General features: G+C 49.6%; 8 non-coding genes and 1 pseudogene across 8 annotated transcripts; all 9 read right to left on the minus strand.

Annotated features, from left to right (window-relative positions):
• Positions 1–566: 566 nt before the first annotated feature.
• Positions 567–22,888, minus strand: LOC149333328 (uncharacterized; annotated as a pseudogene).
• On the minus strand, positions 2,151–2,223 carry TRNAR-UCG (transfer RNA arginine (anticodon UCG)). The gene has a single exon. It is a non-coding gene; the product is annotated as a tRNA-Arg (tRNA).
• TRNAR-UCG (transfer RNA arginine (anticodon UCG)) lies at positions 2,446–2,518 on the minus strand. The gene has a single exon. It is a non-coding gene; the product is annotated as a tRNA-Arg (tRNA).
• TRNAR-UCG (transfer RNA arginine (anticodon UCG)) lies at positions 2,741–2,813 on the minus strand. Its single transcript has one exon. It is a non-coding gene; the product is annotated as a tRNA-Arg (tRNA).
• On the minus strand, positions 6,226–6,298 carry TRNAR-UCG (transfer RNA arginine (anticodon UCG)). The gene has a single exon. It is a non-coding gene; the product is annotated as a tRNA-Arg (tRNA).
• TRNAR-UCG (transfer RNA arginine (anticodon UCG)) lies at positions 9,041–9,113 on the minus strand. Its single transcript has one exon. It is a non-coding gene; the product is annotated as a tRNA-Arg (tRNA).
• TRNAR-UCG (transfer RNA arginine (anticodon UCG)) lies at positions 9,335–9,407 on the minus strand. The gene has a single exon. It is a non-coding gene; the product is annotated as a tRNA-Arg (tRNA).
• On the minus strand, positions 9,630–9,702 carry TRNAR-UCG (transfer RNA arginine (anticodon UCG)). The gene has a single exon. It is a non-coding gene; the product is annotated as a tRNA-Arg (tRNA).
• Positions 9,925–9,997, minus strand: TRNAR-UCG (transfer RNA arginine (anticodon UCG)). Its single transcript has one exon. It is a non-coding gene; the product is annotated as a tRNA-Arg (tRNA).
• Positions 22,889–23,775: the final 887 nt, after the last annotated feature.

Genomic DNA, 23,775 nt, shown 5'->3' on the forward strand with positions numbered 1-23,775 from the left:
ACCTCAGTACTTCTGTCCCTGAAGGCACGGGTGCTACTCTTATCTCGAGCGCTCAAAACACAGTTAAAGTCACCCATGAAAACTATTTGTTTGTCGGAAAGAAGATACTGTTGCAGGTTCCCAAAAAACGTTGCCCTGTCTTCCACTACGTTTGGCGCATAAATGCATAGCACACGCCAGTCAACGTTGCAGTTCAAAAAATCGCATAATACGTAGCGGCCCGATTGACAAGAAAAATAAGCCTGTATTTCGAGTCCCGGCAACTTTTTCACAAACACAGCACACCCAGCAGAGTTGCCAATCGCATGGCTCACGATTGCATAGTACCTCGACGTGAATCATTGCACCATGCCTCGTCTCCACCTCCCCTTCCTCTTTGGTTTCTTGAACGATTAGAACATCTATGTCTCTGTCCGTCAAAAAGCGGAGCACTTGACTCTGCTTTCGCTTCCCGCTCATGCCCCTTACGTTAAGCGTGGCGAAATTAAGGCACGACTCCGGATACATTTTGGTAGCGAAAGAAGAGGCCGGAAGCATGGTGCGCACCTTTCACGCCTAGCACTAAGCTAGACGCCGTCTTTTGCCCCTGAGTCATCGGGTGGACCAGGGTCACTCTGCTGCGGTGCCGGCTTATCGGCCGGCCGCCTTTCCGTCGCGACATTTGGCCGTGGCTTGAAAGGTGGTCGTCGTACTGGAGGTGCTTTTGCAGGCGGGTCCTCTGCGTTAGTCGCGGCCGCCATGTCTTCTTCACTGTCGGTCTGTGCATGGGAGCGTTTTGCGGGGCCGGAGACACTGGCCGCGATAGTGTTGTCCTTTCGCGTCGCGGCCTCACAGTCCATTGGTTTCAGCGACTCGTCAAGCTGTGGGCTCCCACCCTCAGTTGACGCTCTTTCAGCTGTCTCAGGCGATGCCGCTGCCGCAGTCTGCGTCTCCGCGCTGTCGGTCACCTTGCTCTCTTCCCCCGTGGACATCGATGAACGCTTCGTCGCTGCCAGCCCTTCGTCACCTCCGGCACCCTTCGCAGCAGCTTCAGCCTCGTCTACGTCCATCAGCAGGTCTACCGACTCGTCCCTTGCCGCGACCCTGTCGCCGCTGCGTAGATCCGCACGCAGTCCGCCGCAACATGACCGTACCGTCTACATTGTGTACATCGCGCTACCTTGCAATCCCGGCGGACGTGGCCCTTACCTCCACAACGCAGACATTGCATTGGCCTTCCGGGCACGACAACGAGAGCCAGCTCACCCGCGACTCGGATTTGGTGCGGGAGGTCGTCCACTTTCATGCCAGCTTTCAGCTTCATGAGCACGGCTCTTGTAGTCGACCCTTTCTGTTGGAAACCTTGAACCCGCCAGCGCCCCCGAGTGACTTCGGTAACTGTTCCGAATGCCTAGAGGGCCGTCCTTATGTCTTCGTCTGCCACGCCATGCAACATCCAATGCAGTCGCAGTCTCACCTGTTGGTCTTCTGGGTTGATAATGATGCACCGACGGTCTTTCACCTGAACCACCTTAAAAGCGAGAAGGCGCTTCGTTGCCTCCGCGCTACTGAGAGCCACCGCCCAGACTTGGTTCACCTGATACGCCCCCAAAGCCACCACGTCGGGGCGCGTACCAGTCTCGACAAAGGCTTCACGAAAATGTTCGACCCGAAAGGGCCTCGCACGCACGTCACCATGCAAGAAAACCGTGTTTAACACAACACGCGCGGTTGGCAGCTGCGGCAAAATAATCTGGTAGTCGTTGTCATCTTTTGCATCTAGCCTGTTTCCGCGGCCGGCAAGGGCCGCTGTCGCCGCTCCGTGGGAGCTCATGATCCTGCGTCCGTAACGCTCGGTGGCCGGAAGTAGAATGAGGGCACGCGGACTTTTTTTCTTCAACATGGTATTTATTACAGCGATGTAATGTTCTATGTACATGAACGCGGACGGATTCGGATTCCAGTCGCTTCCCAAAGTATAAAAGCTGCGCAATTTCGTAGTCTTCATTGGAAAGGAGAACAAGGGAACGAACGTGCCCCGTTCGTGTCACGCGGCCCGTTCAAAGCTCTTCGCTCCCTTAGCGATCCTTACGCTCTGTAGAGAAAAGTGCGTGCTGTTCATCTCGGTCAGCGTACGCCCCGTGACCGCTGTCTAAAAATAAAAACAAACACGTCCGCGACAGGACTCGAACCTGCGATCTTCTGATCCGAAGTCAGACGCCTTATCCATTAGGCCACGCGGACGGATTCAGATTCCAGTCGCTTCCCAAAGTATAAAAGCTGCGCAATTTCGTAGTCTTCATTGGAAAGGAGAACAAGGGAACGAACGTGCCCCGTTCGAGTCACGCGGCCCGTTCAAAGCTCTTCGCCGCCTTAGCGATCCTTACGCTGTGTAGAGAAAAGTGCGTGCTCTTCATCTCGGTTAGCGTACGCCCCGTGACCGCTGTGTAAAAATAAAAACAAACACGTCCGCGACAGGACTCGAACCTGCAATCTTCTGATCCGAAGTCAGACGCCTTATCCATTAGGCCACGCGGACGGATTCAGATTCCAGTCGCTTCCCAAAGTATAAAAGCTGCGCAATTTCGTAGTCTTCATTGGGAACGAGAACAAGGGAACGAACGTGCCCCGTTCGTGTCACGCGACCCGCTCGACGCTCTTCGCCGCCTTAACGATCCTTACGCTCAGTAGAGAAAAGTGCGTGCTGTTCATCTCGGTTAGCGTACGCCCCGTGACCGCTGTGTAAAAATGAAAACAAACACGTCCGCGACAGGACTCGAACCTGCAATCTTCTGATCCGAAGTCAGACGCCTTATCCATTAGGCCACGCGGACTTTTTTTTCTTTATTGCCGGGCTCCGACACGGTACACAAACACAAAAGGAAATTTACATTGTGCCCCTTTCAGGTGGTACTCACACTCAACCGTCTGCTGCAGGCATCGTCATGCTAAAAGTCCTTTAAGGACACCAAGGGCTCTACCCTCGAGAGACACTCAGGAACGTGAGCAGCCGTTTTCTGTATTTCGACAAACCAGTGCACACTCTCGCGGAAGTAAATTCGTGCAGGCCTCGCATCCGGTTCACAGTGGTATCCAGCCATTCGTGAACGCCAAATAGCGTGGAGGCCCAACAGCAGTATTGCATCATAAGGCACTCCCTCTTCGTTCTGTAGAGGGAGATTTTTTATTTTATTTATTTATTTATTCATACTGTTGACCCTCTGCATGAGGGTCATTACAGGGAGGGAAACATATACAGACACAAGTGCAATTCTCTTCGCTAAAAAAAGAAACACTCAAATGCACAGAATTACAGATTTGCACAGCAATCTTCCAGGAACGCGTTCACACCTATCACAAATTTGTCTACATCTCAAAAGAAAACATTCGACAGAAGTCTGTCTGGTTGGGAAATTTAATGTTAGGAGAAGGTAAGTGACGCCAACCAAGTAAAATACAGGAAAAACACGACGTTTCGGGACCGGCTCGGTCCCTTCTTCACGGTGTGACTACGGGCGAGCGCAGCTTGGCTTTTTAAGCCCCTGTGTGGAGCTGATTCCAAATTTCTACAGCATCGCGAAAAAAGGAGTAGCGATAGACATCAGTACGTGTAACAATAGGCTGTATTACCTTACTCTGATTTTTCCGAGGGCAACGCTTCAGGGGAGGTGTAACATAGTGATGTTTATTAACTCTGACTTTATCATTCATTATCAGAAAAAAAAGTTTCAATTTCTGCTTTGTCCTTCTTACTTCTAGTGATTCTAACTGACACTCTTTTAGCATTGCTGTGACTGAATCAGTGCGGCGGTATTTAGAGCATATAAAACGCGCTGGCATCCTTTGCAATCTTTCCAGTTTCCGTTTTAAACCCTTTTGATGAGGACTCCACACTGCACTTGCGTACTCTATGATTGGCCGCACGAATGTCTTGTACGCAATCAATTTAATTTCTCTAGTCGCATTCGGCAACTTCCTCCTCAGGAAACAGAGCTTCTGGTAGGCTTTTAAATAGACATTTAAATATGGGTGCGCCAGTCAAGATTATTTGTTAATGTCACTCCCAAGTACTTGAGACACTTTACTTGATCTAAGGAATTTTCACCGATATTGTATCGAAACATCATAACATTCTGCTTGCTTGTTACTTGCATGTAATTAGATTTTTGGTAGTTTATTTCTATACCCCATTTCAGGCACCACGAGTTTAACGACTGGAGACACCTATTTATGTTCATCTGATCTGCCGGGGAAGCCACAGGAGAGTAAATTAAGCAATCATCGGCAAAAAGTTTCATTCTGACAGGCGATTCGACGATAGCAGAAATATCATTTATATACAATAAAAACAAAAGCGGACCTAAAACGGAGCCCTGTGGCACCCCCTACAGAACTTCACGCCTATTCGATACTGCACTTTCTATTTTGACGACTTCACAGCGGTTACTTAGATAGGCCTGAACCCATAGTACTATATTTTCAGCGATTCCTAATCTGCGTAGTTTAAAAAGAAGCTTATGATGCGGAACTTTATCGAAAGCCTTCGAGAAGTCTACACAGACCACATCTACCTGCTGACGTTCATCTATAGCCTTGCAAAAGTCGTTCACTGTTTCAATTAACTGCGTCACTGTCGAAAGGCCGGTCCGAAAACCATGCTGAAATGGACACAATAGGTCATTTATTTCCAAAAAATGAAGGATGTGTTTAGCTATTATGTGTTCAAAAACCTTGCAACATACGGAAGTGAGTGAAACTGGCCTGTAGTTTTTTACAAGAAGTCGATTACCGCCTTTAAATACCGGAACTACTATTGCGCTGCACCAGTCACGAGGTAAAGAATGATCCCGCAATGACTTTTCAAATAAAAGTTGCAAATAATATGATAACCACTCAGCATACCGTTTAAGGAACTCCATCGGGACCGCTCGATTTCTTCGGGTCCAGAGACAGCAGCTGCTCACAGATGCCCTCCCTATTGATGCGAATCTCGTGCATTGAGTATGGCAACGTGTAAATTGTTGTATGATCACTCTCAATATCATTGTCATTCCTACTAAAGACCGACTGGAAGAAATCAATAAACAGATTTACAATATCGTTTTTATCAGTCACCCTATCGTCCCCATCCATTACCTGTGTGATTGCATTCTTTTTCGCTGTAAAATATCGCGAGAACTTTTGTGGTGAGCTTGTGAGAAAATTAGTCAGTGTTGTATTTAAGAAAGTTTTTTTCGAATCTAATAACACTGTTTTGAGCTTCTTTTTGATGTTTGAAAGTTCTGTCGCTCTATTTTTTTGCTTTCGTAGCCTTTTTACCTTGCGCTTTAACTGAATGATCTCTCTAGTGATCCAAGGATTGAGCTGCTTCGATTTCTTTGAGCGAGTGGGAACAAACCTATCAATGCAATATTTTAGTGTGCCCTTAAAACGTTGCCACAATTCCTCGACACTTTCATGGTGTGATGCAGTTTCAAACTGATTCAAGTTTTCTTCTAAGACGTCTAAGATAGACGTATCGTCTGCCCGGCTGTAATCTTTGACCCGTATTAAAACATGCGATTTTTTGCGGACTTGTGTGTTCAACCGCACATTCAAACAGATCATCTTGTGGTCAGATAAACCGGGCTCGACAGATATAGTGTGGTCTGCCACTTTAGGGGATAAGAAAACCAAGTCCGAGAATGACTGGGACCTTGATGTAACCCTTGTAAAATCCTTTACTATTTGCTTAAGGTTATGAGTACCGTATGAGATACCGTATTCCATACGTGTCTAGAGGCAAGTCTTTCTTCAGCGTTCTTTGCAAAACGTCCCAGAAGTAGACGCCTTCCCAGCAGTGCAAGAATACATGATCGATTGTCTCTGGCTTCTTACATATCAGACAATCTGAACCCCAAGGAAGAAACATTCCGTTTTTCTCCATAAATGCTTTCACGGCCAGTGTTTCTGTGTGTAATCTGAAAAAGAAGCTTTTGGCTGCTGCTGGTACCTGCATTTTCTTCACCATTAGGCCACGCGGACGGATTCAGATTCCAGTCGCTTCCCAAAGTATAAAAGCTGCGCAATTTCGTAGTCTTCATTGGAAAGGAGAACAAGGGAACGAACGTGCCCCGTTCGTGCCACGCGGCCCGTTCAAAGCTCTTCGCCGCCTTAACGATCCTTACGCTCTGTAGAGAAAAGTGCGTGCTGTTCATCTCGATCAGCGTACGCCCCGTGACCGCTGTGTAAAAATATAAACAAACACGTCCGCGACAGGACTCGAACCTGCAATCTTCTGATCCGAAGTCAGACGCCTTATCCATTAGGTCACGCGGACTTTTTTTTTATTGCCTGGCTTAGACACAAAAATAACAGCAACACACGCGAACATGTATACACAGCGGTCAAATAGCTTGTTCCCACGACGGGCAGGCATTGTCATGTTAAAATTCCTTGAGTACCGTCAAGGGCTCCAGCCTTAACAGCCATTCGGGAACACAAGTTTGTAATTTCGCCGTCTCCAGCCATATCTGTACGCTTTCTCGGAAATACATGCGTGCCGGTCTTGCATCTGAATCGCAGTGATAACCGGCCATTCGAGAGCGCCATATACTGTGGAGGCACATTAACATTACTTGGTCTAATGGGACGTCAACCTGGTTATCCGTTGGCAAGTATCTAATGCTATGAGCATCGAGTGGCAACTCTATCTTGAGTGTCCTTTGAAGCACATCCCACAAATACACCCCCTCCCAGCAATGAAGAAACACATGATCTATTGTCTCCGGCTGTTTACAAATGAGACAGTGGGCGCCCCACGGAAGGAACAAGCCCTTTTTCTCCAGAAATGATTTTACTGTCCATGTACCGGTGTGTAACATGAAGAAAATTGCTTTTGCTCCAGCTGACACCTTCATTTTCTTTACACGTTTCAATACATTACTGCCTTTGCCTCCAGAGTATAAGGCCCTGTACAAGGGCACCGGGAACACTACATCACAAAGATTCTTGTATAATGTTCATCACAAAGATTCTTGTATAAAGATACAAAGATTCTTGTATAATGTTTTCTTTTCAACTTTACTCAAATACTCCATCGAAAAACGTACGCTAAGGAATTTCACACTTAGAACAATCTCTCTAAAGAATCCAAAAATACGGCCAGGCATACATCCGGTGTGAACCACAACGTCAGGCAACACTCGACCTAGCCTTTGTTGGCAAACAGCTCGCAGGAATGGGTCTCTGACATCCCTAAAAAAAATAAACCGGTTCACGATCTGGCGTAAAAATAAATGGCCCAACCCAAGTCCGCCACACTTCACCTGCCTAAACAAATTTGTCCTCCTGCACCTCTCCCAAGTGGAGGCCCAAATGAACACGGCAAAAATACGGTGCAGTTTTTGCACATTAACACGGGAACAATGCAACACTTGCATCACATACCATAACTTGCTTATTAAAAAAAGGTTACAAACTGTTGCTCTTGCAAATATTGACAAGTGGGCGTTTTTCCATTTCTCCGCTTCTCGCGGGTTTCTTGGATCTGCTGGGTCCAGTATGGCTCGGTATCCTTATAAAACTCTAAAGGCACTCCCAGGTATTTGACAGGCGTTGTAGCCCATGACATATTAGCAAATGTCTCGGGGGTTGACGGCCATTCTCTATGCCAAAACCCCAGACACTTACCCCAGTTAACTTTGCTTCCTGTGACTTCACTAAAATGCTTCAACGTATCGACTGTCCTCTTTATACTTTCCTCATTTACACAAAATACCGCGACATCATCTGCGTAGGCAAGTAGTTTAATTTCAGTAGACTGCAGTCGGAAACCATCAATGCCTTTGTTTTGTAGAATGCTTAAACACAAAGCTTCAATATAAATACAGAACAAAAGAGGGCTGAGGGGGCAACCTTGGCGCACCGAACATAGTACGTTGATGGGGGCCCCCAATCACTTATTGACAATTAATCTCGTAGTACAGTTACGGTACGCCAAGGCCACTCCCTCTCGAATAACTGTACCAACATTAATGTAGTCTAAGACACTAAACAGAATGTTATGTGAAACGCAATCGAAAGCCTTTTCCAAGTCCAACTGCAGTAATGCAACACGTTCGCGTGTAGCATCACAGCATTCGAGCACACATCTTGCTTTATGGATGTTCTGAAAAATAGATCGTCCTTTGATCCCACACGTTTGGTGGGGGCCAACTATTTCGGCTATAACTGTTTGTAGCCTGCCAGCAAGCACCTTCATATAAATCTTATAATCAACGTTCGTCAGAGCAATGGGCCAGTATGACGACACCCACCTCAGCTTATCTGGTTGGTCAGTTTTTGGGATAAGCACAGTATGCGACGACCCGAACGGTGCTGGCAACGACTTCAATTCATAAGTATCATTAAATAAGGCACACAACAATGGTGATAACTGTTCCTTGAATGCTTTGTCGAAAGCTGAACTCAGGCCATCGGGCCCGGGTGATTTTCCAGGATTTAAGTTATTAATTGCCTGCTGCACTTCTTGTTCACTTATTGGCCGCTCAAGGTTAGCTTTTTGCTCGTCGTCAATTTTTGGCATCGCCATCGCCTCAAGAAAGGATTCTTTAAATTGATCCAACTTGACACTGAGGCAAGAAAAGAGCTGTTGGTAGTGTTCAAAGAATGCTTTCGCGATTCCTTCGTTATCTGTTTCTGTGCCGCCCGCCCATTCAATCTCTTCCACGTGATTACGTCTTGCGTTCGCTTTTTCAATTACGAAAGATCTTTTTGTTGGCGTCTCGCCCATGGCCAGTTTCTCCGCTCTCGCGCGCACAAGTGCCCCGCGATAACGGTCTTCGTTAGGCCACGCGGACGGATTCGTCCTCCGTTGGCTTCCCAAAGTATAAGAGCTGCGCAATTTCGTAGTCTTCATTGGAAAGGAAAACACGGGAACGAACGTCCCCCGTTCACCCCACGCGGCCCGTTCAAAGCTCTTCTGTACCTCAGCTGTCCCTACGCTCTGTCGAGAAAAGTGCCTGCTGTTCATCTCGATCAGCGTAGGCCCCGTGTAGCGTTCTAAAAATAAAAAGAAACACGTCCGCGACAGGACTCGAACCTGCAATCTTCTGATTCGAAGTCAGACGCCTTATCCATTAGGCCACGCGGACGGATTTGCCCTCCGTTCTCTTCCCAAATTATAAAAGCGCGCAATTTCGTAGTGTTCATTGGAAACAAAACCACGGGCATGAACGTGCCCCGTTAATCCCTCGCGGCCAGTTCGAAGCTGTTCTCGACCTCAGCGGTCCCTACGCTGTGTCGAGAAATGTGCCTGCAGTTCATCTCGATCAGCGTAGGCCCCGTGACCACTGTCTAAAAAGAAAAAGTAACACGTCCGCGACAGGACTCGAACCTGCAATCTTCTGATCCGAAGTCAGACGCCTTATCCATTAGGCCACGCGGACGGATTTGCCCTCCATTCTCTTCCCAAATTATAAAAGCCGCGCAATTTCGTAGTGTTCATTGGAAAGAAAACCACGGGAATGAACGTGCCCCGTTAATCCCTCGCGGCCAGTTCGAAGCTCTTCTCGACCTCAGCGGTTCCTACGCTGTGTCGAGAAAACTGCCTGCAGTTCATCTCGATCAGCGTAGGCCCCGTGACCGCGGTCTAAAAATAAAAAGAAACACGTCCGCGACAGGACTCGAACCTGCAATCTTCTGATCCGAAGTCAGACGTCTTATCCATTGGGCCACGCGGACGGATTCGTCATCGTTTGGCTTCCCAAAGTATAAGAGCTGCGCAATTTCGTAGTCTTCATTGCAAAGTAAAACACGGGAACGAACGTCCCCCGTTCACGCCACGCGGCCCGTTCAAAGCTCTTCTGTACCTCAGCTGTCCCTACGCTCTGTCGAGGATAGTGCCTGCTGTTCATCTCGATCAGCGTAGGCCCCGTGACCGCGGTCTAAAAATAAAAAGAAACACGTCCGCGACAGGACTCGAACCTGCAATCTTCTGATCCGAAGTCAGACGCCTTATCCATTAGGCCACGCGGACTTTTTTTTTTTTTTGCATGAATGAATACATCAATAAAATATCGTAGTTGTCGTGCCCCTTGGCAGACAACCGTGTCTAATGGACTTTCATTAACACAAGTTGGTCCATCAGACTCAATACATCATCCGCGCAATCTTGTTGCTTCAAGACTTCTCTCAACTTATACACATGTTCCACAAAATAACCACATACCGATCGTGCATCCAAGTCACAATGTCTTACAGCCATTCTACTCCTCCAAATGCTGTGAAGGCCCAATAACATAATCTGGTCATACTGTGCAACATCACTTTCAGTGGTCAAGTACCGAATTCCGCGCGGTGTCAATGGCAAGTCCTTTTTTAGGGTTCTTTGCAAAACATCCCAGTAGAACACCGCATCCCAACAATCGAGGTACACGTGTTCTACCGTCTCCGGTTTTCTAGACAGGTGACAGTTCGAGCCCCAAGGAACAAAAAGGCCCTTTTCCTCTAGCCATGTTTTTACTGGTAGCGTTCCTGTGTGTAATTTAAAAAAGAATGTTTTGACGCCAGGTGCAACAGTCATCTTTTTAACTCGCCTGAGAACGTCTTTCCCAGGGCCTTCACAGTATAAGGTTCTGTACAGTGGCGCTGGAAACAACTGTTCAATAAGATCCTTGTATAAGCGCTTCGGCGTTACATTCGGTAAATACTCTAGCGAGAACCGCACTTGCAAAAACCTGAATGACCAGACAACCTCTCGCAGGAAGCGAGACACTGTGTACCGCCGAGCATTGCACGAAGAGACAATGAATTCTGGAAGTGCACTGGATAACATGGTTTGTATGAATGTTCGCAGGAAGGGGTCATTTTGGTCACGCAGGAAACAAAACCTTAAAACAACCTGCCGTACATAGAGATGCATTAGAGACAGTCCCCCGACCTTTACTCGCCGGAAGAGATTGTCTCTGCGAATTCGTTCCCAATTGGACGCCCAAATGAAGACCGCAAAAACCCTATGAAACCTTTGGATATTGGTTCGTGCACAATACATGATACAGTAAATACATGATCCTTGCCACAAGAAAGGTGTTACATACTGTTGCGCGCGCGAAAATAGAAAGATTACGGCCCATCCATCCCTTGGTCCGGTCCCGCATTTCTTCCGCTTTTTCATTCCAGTAATTGGTATTTTCCCCATATCTGTCCAGCGGGACTCCCAAATAAACTCCGGGAGTTGTAGCCCATCGGACCCCGCAGAACAATTCTGGTTCCAAGTCCCATTGCCCATGCCAGACTCCGAGACATTTATCGAGATTAACAGCGCTACCAGTTTGCCTGCAAAACCTTTCGGTTACTTGTAACGCTTCTACAATACTTTTGCGATCTTCACAAAAGAGGGCAACATCATCTGCATATGCCAGTATTCGCACCTCACACGCTCCCAACCTAAAACCTCGGATGTGCTCGCTCGCAGTTATCATCCTACAAAAAGGCTCCAAATAAATTGCAAAAAGTAGAGGGGACAGTGGACATCCTTGTCGAACAGAAGCCCTCACATCAATTCTTTCAGATAATATTTTGTTTACCATAAGTCGTGTCGAGCAACATGCATAAGCCATTTTTACCCCATTGAGAACAACCGAACCAATACCAATATGTTCCAACAAACAATAGAGTACTTCATGAGATACCCGATCAAATGCTTTTTCAAAGTCAATTTGAACCATAGCCACTTTCTTATTTAAAGCATCGCAGCACTCGAGCACGCTGCGTGCTACATGAATATTTTTAAATATGCTTCTTGTTTTTATGCCACACGTTTGGTGAGGCCCTACAATATCCTTTATGACGTATTGCAATCGCTTAGCTAACACTTTCATCAGGATTTTATAATCAACGTTTGTTAACGTGATCGGTCTATAGCTTGTTACTTTTATCAGCTTGGCAGGGTCATCTGTCTTAGGAATTAAGACCGTATGAGCATTGCTAAACGAAGGTGGCAGCCTACCGACCTCAAAACACTCTTTGAAAAGCTTATGTAGCATAGCAGCAATTTCATATTTAAAGCTCTTATAAAAGGCAGCAGTCAAACCGTCAGGTCCCGGCGACTTTCCGGCATTCAATTCCTCAATTGCTGTCTCTATTTCCTTAATACTTATTTCGCTCTCTAGTTCTTCAGTTATCTCATTTCCTAATATTGGCATAAGTGGCAAAAAGTTTTCCCGAAACCCTTCTTCACTTGGTGCTTTGCGTGAAAACAGCTCACGGTACTGTTCCACGAATGCACTCGAAATTTCACTTTGTTCACTGAGGATTCGTCCTTTGTATTCGATAACTGATATCTCGTTTGACCGCGCGTATCGCTTTTCATCTGTGAGCGCGCGTTTTGTAGGCATTTCACCAGTAAGCCATTTTTCCGTGCGTGCTCTTATCGCTGCTCCTCTGTACTTCTGAGCATCTAAAGCTTCTAGCCTAACTTTGACGCCTTTTATATCATGCATGAACATGCCCGGCGTTTTTTCCTCTTCGTGCCCTAAATTCGCCAAAAGCTCACGCAAATGCTTTTCTTCTTTTTTTTCCTCATATTTTCTTATAGTTGAACGCTCAATGGCATGCATTTTCAACTCCTGCTTAAAGCATTCCCAAGATTCAATACGTCCTGTTTTACTATTATTAAACATATCCATGCTTTCCTTAACTTTTCTTAAAAATATGTCGTCTTCTATAAGCCTTGAGTTTAGTTTCCACATATCCCAGTTCATTTTTGCTTTACGCTGCTTCCTTCCTCCCAAAGTTACCGTAACTAGGCAGTGGTCACTAAATGACACTTGCTTCACTTCATACTGCTCACAGCAAGGTGAAAACTCCGGCGACACATATATTCTGTCCAGTCGTGCGTGGCTACTACCTTGAAAATGCGTAAAATGCACGTGATTCTGACTCTTCGCCAGGCCTATTACATCCTCCAAGCTGCACTCGTTGAGGACACTCTTCAAGAAATCAACACTCGGGTCTTTTACGTCCTTTACATTTGAACGATCTTTAGGGTCCAAAACGCAATTGAAGTCTCCCAATAGTATGAGCACTCGACTGCAATCAAGGAACGAGGCTAACTGTTCAAAAAAACCGCGCCGTTCCTTTTGTATCGTGGGAGCATACAGGACAATAACCCTCAACGCGAATGTTTCATATGTGAAGTCACACACGATAAACCGCCCCCTTGCACAAGTTATTATTTGTTCCTCCACTATGCCTATGTTTTTCCTCAGGAAAAGACAGCATCCCGCCGACAAACCAGCCGCATGGCTTACACAAACATTGAAATGCGAACGAAAACCAAGCACCATGTTATCTGTTTGCTGCTCATCCTCAACTTTTGTTTCTTGAATAGCCGCGATATCTAGATCTAACTCCCCGAACAGTCGGTTCAACTGCACTTGCTTACGCTTCGAGGCAAGCCCTCGTACGTTCAGAGTGCCAACTTTTAGCGGTTTCTTCAAATAAGCCATAGCGTGCACACAGCAAACAAACAACAGTGACTAAGGCTCACTGCTTCGGCCTCTCGTCGCGAGTTAGCGACGAGGACCGCGACAAGGCTAACTTGCCTTTCTTGGCTCCCTCCCCTCTCCAATGCCTTTCTAGCCGACGAAGTTCTCGTTCCGTAGCCGGTGCCTTTTCGTAGTCCCGAGGTCGCTTAATGGAAGCGACTGTCGCATCCATCGGCGCCTCGGAGTCGTGGTCGCCTGAAGTGCTCGCCCTCGTTGGCTCTTCTGGCGCCGCAGCAGCATCCGCCTTCTTGCCAGTCGTTTCTGCAGCGGGGTCACCTTGTGACTTCTCGTCGCCAGCGGGCAGCTCCGGCTGCTGGGAAGCAGGGCCGTCGCTGAGTCCTGAAGGGGGCGGGGCTCCGGCGTTCTCCAGTTCCTCCTGGTCCATGAGCAGCTCGCTCCCGTCGTCTTGCGGCGGAGCAGTACCCGTGGCCACACGCGCATACGTGCGAACGCACCCTTCCCGTTCGTGTCCGAAGGCGTGACACAAACTGCATCTTGGCGTGCGGCAGTCGCGTCGAATATGTCCCGTCCTTTTGCACCGTAGGCATATTGGTGGCCGTCCAGGCACCACCACCAACACTTGTCCTCCGTAGAACTTGAGCATGTGGGGCAAATCATCGATAGAGAGCCCCTCCTTCAGAACTATACGCACCAGACGGGTGGTCGATTCGACGTCTTCGAAACCGGGACTGTTCCACTGCTCGCGGTTGACGTCTGTCACCTCTCCAAATTCTTCAAAAGCCTTCTGCACAGATTCATTCGACACGTAGAAGGGCACCCAGTGCACCCTGAAGGCCAACTCACGTTTGTTGGGGTCTATGACCGCACAATAGCGTTTTTTCACTTCAAGTGCTCCTTCTTTCAGCAGTCGTTCCTTCGCTTCCGCAGTTTTCAGCTTCAACATCCACACATGCGACATTTGAAAGGCCCCAATGCCAGCCACGAAAGGTAGAACACCGGCAGTTTCCAAAGGCTCACGAAAATCCTGTATGCGATAAGGCCGCCCGGCAATATCGCAGTGAAGGAAAACCGCTGTCTTCATTGCGTCTCCCGAAGGCAGCGTAGGCAAAACTAAGCGATAGCCCACTGGTGGGCGTCGCTCACCGAAACCTCGGCCAGACATGACCGATAACGAAGCGCGCTCAGAGCTTCCCATCACACGACCGTCTCCCACGGAAGCCGGAAGTGGAATGATTAGGCCACGCGGACGGATTCGTCCTCCGTTGGCTTCACAAAGTATAAAAGCTGCGCAATTTCGTAGTCTTCATTGGAAATTAAAACACGGGAACGAACTCGCCCCGTTCATCCTACGCGGCCAGTTCAAGATAGAATCCAAGTGGAGCTCCAAGGTAACTGACGGGGGTCGTGACAAAGCTAATACTGGCGAAAGTGCCAGGGGTCACAGACCAGACGTCCTGCCAGAAACCCAAGCATTTTGCCCAGTTAAGTGAGCTCCCGCTTGCAGCAGAAGAATCTCTTGCTGTTTTTAGAACTTTTGTGATCCTGTAGTAATCAGCACAAAAACCGCGACATCATCTGCATAAGCATGCACTTTCAGTACTGTTTTTTGTAGTTTGAAACCTCGTATTTGCTCGTGATTTATGATGCCTACAGAACAGGATTCTAAATACAAGCAAAAGAGGAGGGACAAAGGGGGCAGCCCTGGCGTACTCGGCGCAGTACTTCCTTTCTCTCCCCCATGGACTTGTTTTCGATCAGCCTGGTTGTGCAGGCATCATAAGCCATGGCCACTGCCTCTTTAATAACACACCCGACATTAACATGGCCAGTATACATAGAATAACTTCATGAGACAGTTATCGAAAGCCTTCTCGAAATCTATCTGGAGCATTGCTGCATAATCTCCTGCAGCATCACAACATTCTAGCATACTACGAGTGACGTCAATGTTGCTGAAAAAAGATCTGCTTTTAATTCCGCATGTTTGGTGGTCTCCCACAATACCCTTTATCCTAGTTTGTAGTCTTTTAGCTAGTACTTTCATCAAAATCTTGTAACCAACATTCATGAGACTACTTGGTCGGTACGATTTGACACTACATAGCTTATTTATGTCGTCTGTCTTTGGAATTAAAACTGTGTGGGCTGAAGGAAAGGATGGAGGCAGCGCTTTCAGATCATACCCTCTGTTAAAGACCGCTTGTAGAACTGGCAAGAGCTGTCCTTTACATGTTTTTGTAAAAAGCTAATCCCGCCTGGCCCCGGCTGCTTCCCGGGATTTAGGCTTTAGATTGCACTGTTCACTTCTTGCAGCGTAATAGGTTTTTACAACAATTCTTTGGTCGTCTCATTGAGCCGAGGCAGTAAGAGCACATACTGTGTTTTGAAGTGCGCAGCGTCAACTGTACTTCGAGAGAACGGCTGTAGAGGGCTAGCATGCGCCATGTGTGTTTATTCCCCCCTCCCCCCTCCTTTCTTAGCGGCTAAGGAAGGGGGGCTTCGTCGTTGAGCGGGCCCCAAGGAGAGATGTGGATGCGCGCGGTCTCATTCCATCTTTCTGTCGCCTTTGGTGTCGCCGCTGCAGAACCCGGAGAGCCCCCGGCGGGGGGCCTGCGAGGAGAGCGCAAAGCGGGCAGCAGCCAGAGAGGGAGCGGCCGGCTCACCCAAGCCTCCTATTGTCCCCTTTTGGGGAAGGACGCGTGTTTCTCGCCGGGGCCGCTTTGTGCCTGTGCACAAAGAACCAAGAGCATAAAAAGGTCAACGCCGCCGTTTCATCTTACGCCGACAGCTCACCGCGGCTTGACAGACACCACCAGACAGAACGAGCACAGCCACCTGCTTAATTGGGGACAGTGGCGGCCACTTGACTTATGTCGCCGCCCGGACCCCGGAGGACAACTGGTGGGGTCGGCAGTCCATTGTGATCCGACTCTTATCGGAAAGTGGATCTGCGCTCTCGGGTGTTGTTTGCGACAGTCGCAGCTGGGTTGGGGCCGACAATTGCCCTAGTGCCGGGAAGCGTCAAGGTCACGGGTACTGGGGAGACAGACGCACCCGTGGAAGTGTCTTGCTATGTTGTTTTGAGTGTTTTGCTTCTTCCTCCTTAGGGGAGAGAGTTGGTCTGATATAGTGGGAGTGTTTCGCTATGTGGTTTGTAAGTATTTTGCTTTTCTTTCCATAAGGGAGAAAGTTTGTTTAATACGGTGGAAGTGTGGGGCGGGGCACGTAACCCAGGGGGCCAATCCGTATGTGTGTGAATTCTCGGAATGTACTATGTTTTAAGTGAAAATGATGCCCTTTTTACAATATGTACATTTGGGAGAGAGTTATGTGCCTTAAGGAAGTTGGAGGGCGGGCCACACGGCTAATAACCAATCGTGTTAAGAGTTTGACACGATTGGATGCTGATGAATGTGGGTCGGGCCCATGTGTCTTTAAAACTGGGTCCTGGAGCCCGGAAAAAGGGTTCTGGGCTACGGAGACAGATGTAACGCATCTTCGGCTATGCCGAGTAGGGGCCTCCCCTAAATGTTAGCCAGTTCCATGTTGTTGTTGTGCTCACTGCTCAACTTGTATATATATGTAAACTATTGTATATAAAGCTTCAATTTATATCCCCTGCAAGTTCTCTGTTGTTTGCAAGTATCATCTCCTATAGACCTTCAGCCTTCAAGTAATAACAAGCCGTCTCCGACGGGGCACCCCTGGTGCAGAAGAAAGAAGAGAAAAAGAACCTATTCGCTTTTGGGTAGAAGAAAGAGCGAAACTTTACTACGGCTCTGCAAAATATTTAGAAAATGGCTGTTGTTTAGTTCTGATTGAACCTGGAGGAATGCGTTACCGCCTTGATGTCACCCTCGATGGACTCTTCCTCAGACTGAACTGAACACCGGCCCGCCCATCTTTCGGCTTCGTGGCGTCGCTGTTTAGCCAGACGTTCTTCACGTTGCCCTGGCGTCTCCGCTGAAAATTTGGCTTTCCTCTCTTTTTGTGCTGCCTTTGCTCAACCGCCTCCTTCCAAGCAACCACTTCGGGATCTGAAGAGAAGATTTCGGCTCTGCTACGCCGTTCAGCAGCCGCTTTGCTGTTCTTCTCCATGGCTGACTGCTTACTGGCTGCTGCGAGCCGCTAGCCATATACGGGTGTCCCAGCTAAAAGTAGCCAAGCTTGTAAAAAAGAGGATGTTCCCTAGCCCAGTGGGACCAACTGAGGGTTGTTGACAGTCGCGTGTCCTAGTCTGCAGTATTTTATTGTTATGCAAACGTGATTAATTTGCAGAAAGTAATTAGCTATCTTCTTAATTATTGCCTGCAGGAAGAAAGTGTCAATGCAGGACTTGTAGATCCCATAAAATAGAACCGTTTGCCGTGTTTGCAGCCAAGTACCACTGATACAGCTTGTTTTATTTGCCTTAAAAGAAAGCCTGCGAAATACAAAAACAACCACGTGATAGGGAAGCAGTTTCAGCGCTCCCAAACGAGCGATCAAGCAACGACATCCGCTTATGTTTGCAACGCTGTCCCGAACAGGGTTCGGCGTTTTGAGGTGGTGGCGAGATATGAGCCAGGAACTGCTTATGCGTCATGGAAAGTGAGCGGGCAGTGCTTTTGAAGGAAGTGAATCGCGGCTCGCATGGAGCACTTTTTCACGCGTAACCTTGCCTCGAGTGATAGGAGTGTGGCCATGCCGCTAACTTGCACCGTCACGCGCTGAAGAAACGGTCGTCCTAGCGTCGATGCGAGAGTTGCTGGCGTATATCTCGCAACCATCGCAAAACGCCGAACACCGTGCGGGACAACGTTGCAAAGATAAGCGAATGTCGTTGCTTGGCCTGTCTTCTGGGAGCGCTGAAACTGCTTCCCTATCACGTGGTTCTTTTTGTATTTCGCGGGCTTTCTTTTTGGCTGCAAACACGGCAAACGGTTATTTTTTTATGGGATCTACAACTCCTGCATTGACACTTTCTTCCTGTAGGCAATAATTAAGAAGTTAGCTAATTAGTCTCTGCTAATTAATCATGTTTGCATAATAAAAAAATACTACAGACTAGGGCACGTTACTGGCAACAACCCTCAGTTGGTCTCACTGGGGCTAGGGCAGTTCGTCTTTTTTTAAAGCTTGGTTACATTTAGCTGGGACACCGTGTATATTGCAACGTGGCGGCCAGCCGAAGAATGAGGCGCGATGAACCATGAACAAGAGATGATTTAATGGGCGCTGGCGTAGCGCGAGCGCCCCGTCCCGCGCCACTGCCAGCTTCGTCGTCTTCGTAACATTACCCGGGGCCACCGAGCGATCGTCCCGATCGTAAATAGATGACATCAATGAAGGGATGGGCGAAACGGTGATGGGCTTCCAGGTTAGAAAGAAGTGGCAAAGTGGTGAAGTGCTGGCCGCCACAGTGGATGAGATGATCGAAAGATGAATCCCGGTCCACGAAGCATCCAGGCCGGAGGGTGCCAGGAGCTGACGGCCGAGGTCCTTGGACGCACCGGACGGCAGGGGCAGAGGGGCGGTGTCTTCACGTGCGGGTCTTGGGTCGGTGTTGGGGCGGTCGGGTCTTTAAGGTCGCTCTCGTCAGTGCATCGTGTCCTGTGGTCCGGGCCGGGGACGGGGCTGGGGTGAGCGGTGAGGTCGGTTCAGGTCGGGCGGAGTGGGGCACGGCCGGGCGGCGTGGACCAGGTACTCATGGCCGACGTCCACGGCAGGCGCAGGAGCGCAGGACACCGAAGATACGGGACCAGGATGCCGATGAACGGACCCCACCACCTCACACCAAATGTAACGTGGCGCAAATCCGAAGAATGAGGCGCGATGAACCATGAAAAAGATGTGATTTAATGTTGTTGTTGCAGCCTACGACAGAATGGCACATACCCACTCTGGAGGATCGGCCAAGAATCGGTTGGTAAAGGTTGGTATTCACCTGTATGTAGTAAAGGCAAAAGGAAAGCACACGGGAGAGGAGCACCGGGGGAGTCTAATTATTATTATTATTTTTTGTTTTTGTTTTGTTTTGTTTCTTTTTTATCCTCTCCGTGCCGCTGGCGTAGCGCGCGCGCTCCGTCCCGCCCCACTTCCAGCTTCGTCGTCTTCGTAACAATATATACACCGCAAACCACGCAGATGGCGATGCGCAGTCGCTACTGTGCATGAGAGAGAGAGAGACGGAGAGAGGGGAGGGAGACTTCGGCGAAGCGTTGCGGCCCCGGCGGCGGTTCCGGCGCGCCACCTGTACGCCGTGTGACGTCACCCTATCCTCGCGTATGCGCAGCTTGGGGCTTTCCAGAGCTCCGCGAAATGGCTCAGCGACTAGCGCAGTGCTGCTTTCGCAACAAAAGGAAATGACGCAGTATCTGTCTCACATATCTCGGTGGACATCTGAGCCGCACCGTAAGGGAAGGGAGGAAGGTAGGGGTGAAAAAGAGAAATTTCGACCACCTGGGGACCTTTAACGTGCACTAACATCGCACAGCACACGGGCGCCTGTTGCGTTCCGCCTCCATCGAAACGCGGCCGCCGCGGCCAGTTTCGCACCCGGGTACTCCGGCTCGGTAGACGAACACCATAACCACTGAGCCACAATGGCGGGTATGTGGAGGTGCATACTGGTTTTATAGATAAATAAAAATAAATTGCTAAGTATTGATTGGATGATCGGAGACATGGGAGAGGCATTTGCCCTACAGTGGGCGCAGCCAGGCTAATGATGATGATGATCACCCTCGGCGCTGTCGCCCAATAAACTACGGCCATCCCGCGCCAGAAGACGTGCACCCCCGAAAAGGTCGCGTGCACAGAGACGCCATGGAGACTCCCCTCAGCGCATGGTGCCATGCCACTTTCAGTCCAGCTTGCGCTATCTGCGCTGTACTTCTCGCCGCTGCTCGCTGCTCCAGCCTGTAGACACGACATGGGTGGTCACCTGCGCCACGAAGCGACTCGGCTGAGGAGCGTTGCCTTGCTCGCGGGCTTTTCGAAAACCATAATGTTCGGGTGCTAGATGGCCGCAACCTGCCGGGCCACAGCGCAGAATGCAATCGATTTTTCGGCATTCTAAAAACTGTCATGGCTATTACTGCGCGATGCTATGTAAAAATTCAGTGTCAGCCTACTGGTTAATTTACTCCGCTGTTTTCAGTTTCATTCAAAACCTACCATTACTTTCAAAAATTAGTGGCGGGCTTCCCTGAAACATCTTGTACATATTCCTCCCTGCACTTATCATCCAGCCGCAATGAAGACATCACACAGTATGGGTATTCACTAATTTACTGAATCAGGCAGTATCGTTGCTTAAAAACCAAAATATTCAAAGCAATAAAAAGAGTTACTTGGGACGGGATGTTCCAACGACGGCCGTTCTAAATAATGATAATGATTCGGAATGCCGCATTGGAAGGCCGCCGTGAACTCGACAACGTCATCACTGGCTCGTTGCGGTGTCGGCTCGTATAACCGTAACCTTCATCCACATAGCTGCCGCTATAACAGGGAGCCGAACCAGAGGCCACGAAGAAAAGTCAGTACTGAGAGAGGCTCGACACCTTCGAAGGCGTGCCGCTCGGGTGTGGCGGGATGCGTAGGCTGTAGCCATTTAAGCCGGCCAAAAGAGCCTTGGCATCCACATGGTACGGCACCACTGCAACGGCGAACTGACAGCAGAACTTCCGTCGCGACTGAGCATGGGTGGTGGTTGTCGGTGGCGGCTGAGCTTGTCCCACAGGGAATCTCAAGACACTTCTGAGAATTTCGTCTGCGATGAAGTGTCCGGTGCCGCCGTAGTTCATAATCGGTGGCAGGTCCGGGTGGGAGAAGACGAAGTAGTTGTGAGAGACGATGAGTGTGCCATGGACGCTCCCTCGATGCCTTAGCACGGAGTCTGGCTTGAGGACATTTGTCAGGTCGTGCTCTTGTAGTCGCCATCGCATGCTTGTTAGGTTCCGCCAGTAGGTGAAAAAGCCAGCCCCCAGCGTCGGTTCAGGGAGCACGCTGGCTAATGAGCTCGACATGGTGTCATCGCCTAAGTCGTGAGCTACGCGAAGACCCAGGCTCAGCGTTAGCGCCTCCCGCATCTCGGACTAGAGATCAAGCAGGTAAACAACTGCCCAGAGAAGGTCAAGATTGTCAACCCGCACGATGTTAATAGACGAAAACCGCCGAGCCCAGAATAAGTGTTCTTTGAGCAGCACCAGCAGCCGTCCGGCGGAGATTCCGGGGGTTATCATTTCGGTCAGATTTCGGATAGACATCCGCAGAATTCTGTGTTCAGGCTATTGCTGGCCACAGCGCTGCCAGCGTCAGCCGGTTGATTTCCTCGATAGTAGCGACGACATCACCGGCGTGCGATTCAGGTAGGTCAAAAAGGCGCAGCATGCTGCGGACGAACTGCTGGTACCGAAGTGTCTGTGCCGTCTGTCTTGGCTGACCGGTGAACGTCCGCATGGCAGCGATCGATGTGCCGAAAACGGTACTGTGGTTTGAGCACAGGGTCCCCAGTGACGTTGCGGGAACGTCTCAGGTCGAAAGTCACTTGGAACCACAAGCGCAGGTTCCAGTTTCCTAAGAGGTCTACCGGAATTTCTAGCAGGTCCCACCGTGATGTCAGAGGCCATGGGAGATGGTGTTCGGCCATGAACGTTTTCAGCCTGTCCAGGATGACTGCATGGAGCTCGATGCACGACCTGGCCAACTCGACAACCCTTTGACGACACTCGACGCCGCCGACTGCACGGGATCCGGCTTGAGGATGTTACAGGGAGCCAGCTCGATGGTGCTGAGCGTGCGGTCAAACATCATCAAAGCAAACGGCGTTCCTGCTTCCAGCCATCGCAGACAAGGCGGTAAAAATGACTGCGGGGGTCTTGGGAGCGGTTCAGAGAACATTCTGTGGCACCCGTGTACATCTGACAGGCTGTTGTTTCGCACCCAGAAGAGAGCGGTAAGCGAGCGTGGTCGGCGTAGTCGGCTCGGGAGCAGGCGTGGAACGAATGATGGTACCGGATGCGAATCCACACCGCCAACACCGAGTAGTTGGACATGGCGACGGCGCCTAAGATGGCTGTTGCGAGAATACCCTTGCATCCTGGATTCATGCGCCAGTATAGCCGGAGAACAGCCACCTTTCCTACCTGCGGCCCCACTCCCAGTTCTGGCAGCTCCGTCGTCATGGTCACGGCCCTTGCAGCAAACGACCGCTGAACAGGACGCCCCATCTCGCGCAGCTCGGACATCTGGTGGAAGCCGAGCAGTTGAAAACCGGGACGCCTTGGTGGGTAGACAACGCGCTTGACGCCGCTGGCACAGTCAGGATCTGGATGAGAGGACCTACTTGTGGTACTGGGGCAGGAAGAGCTCACGTCGGCGTCGGCTGCCTCTGCGTTTCCGCCTCTGACCGCGCCGTCGGAAGGTACGGCCATCACGTACTGTGGTCCTGTGGCCCTGTACCCGAGTGAGAGAGGGATTGAACTGCTTCTGAAGCGTCGGCTGCTGCTCCCCGGTCTTTTCGTTCGGAGTGCGCGCACCGTTGCTGCTGCTGCGTGGTGCGCCACGTTCGGAATTCCGCGTGCTGCACCAGCTCTCTTATGACACGACCAGCTTCGTTTTCTGCCAGTTATGCGCCTTTCTCTGCTTAATGTGAGGGCTGTGCGGTGGCCCTGAGACCTTGCAGGGTCCAAACTCGCTTGCATAATAAAGGTTTCCATCCATCTGCTTTCGAAGCTGCCACTCTTCATTAGTTTCGTAACTTAAAACGTGACCAAGGTGTCCACCTTCCCACGGGGCCATTGTTTTCGAAGCTCCCGCTCTTGATGGGTTTCGTAGCGTAAAACGCGTCTAACGTGTCGACTGTCCCATGGGGACAGTAGACACTTTAGCTAAAAATTGGTAAATTGGTTTTTGAGAAATGGAGATGGCGCAGTATCGGTCTCGCATATCTCGGCGGACACCTCAACCGCGCCGTGTGTGAAAAGGAGAAGTTGGGAGTGAAAGAAGACAGAGAAAGAAGTGCCGTAGTGGCAGTCTCGAGAAAAATGTCGACCACTTCGTGATCTTTAAAGTGCACTGATATCGCACAGCACACGGGCGCCTTTTGCGTTCCGGCTTCATCGAAACGCAGCCGCCGAGGTCGGGTTCGAACTCGGGCAGTCCGTCCCGGTAGACGAAGCTCCCGCTCTTCATCGCCGCGGTGGCTCAGTGGTAAGGCGCTGGTGTTCCGAGCCAGAATACCCGTGCCGGAACCCGACCGCGGCTGCCGCGTTTCGATGGAGGCGAAACGCAAGAGGCGCACGTGCGCTGTGCGATGTCA

The sequence above is a fragment of the Amblyomma mixtum genome, chromosome 8, assembly GCF_055824585.1.
Source record: "Amblyomma mixtum isolate Tamu chromosome 8, ASM5582458v1, whole genome shotgun sequence".
Classification (NCBI taxonomy): Eukaryota; Metazoa; Arthropoda; class Arachnida; order Ixodida; family Ixodidae; genus Amblyomma; species Amblyomma mixtum.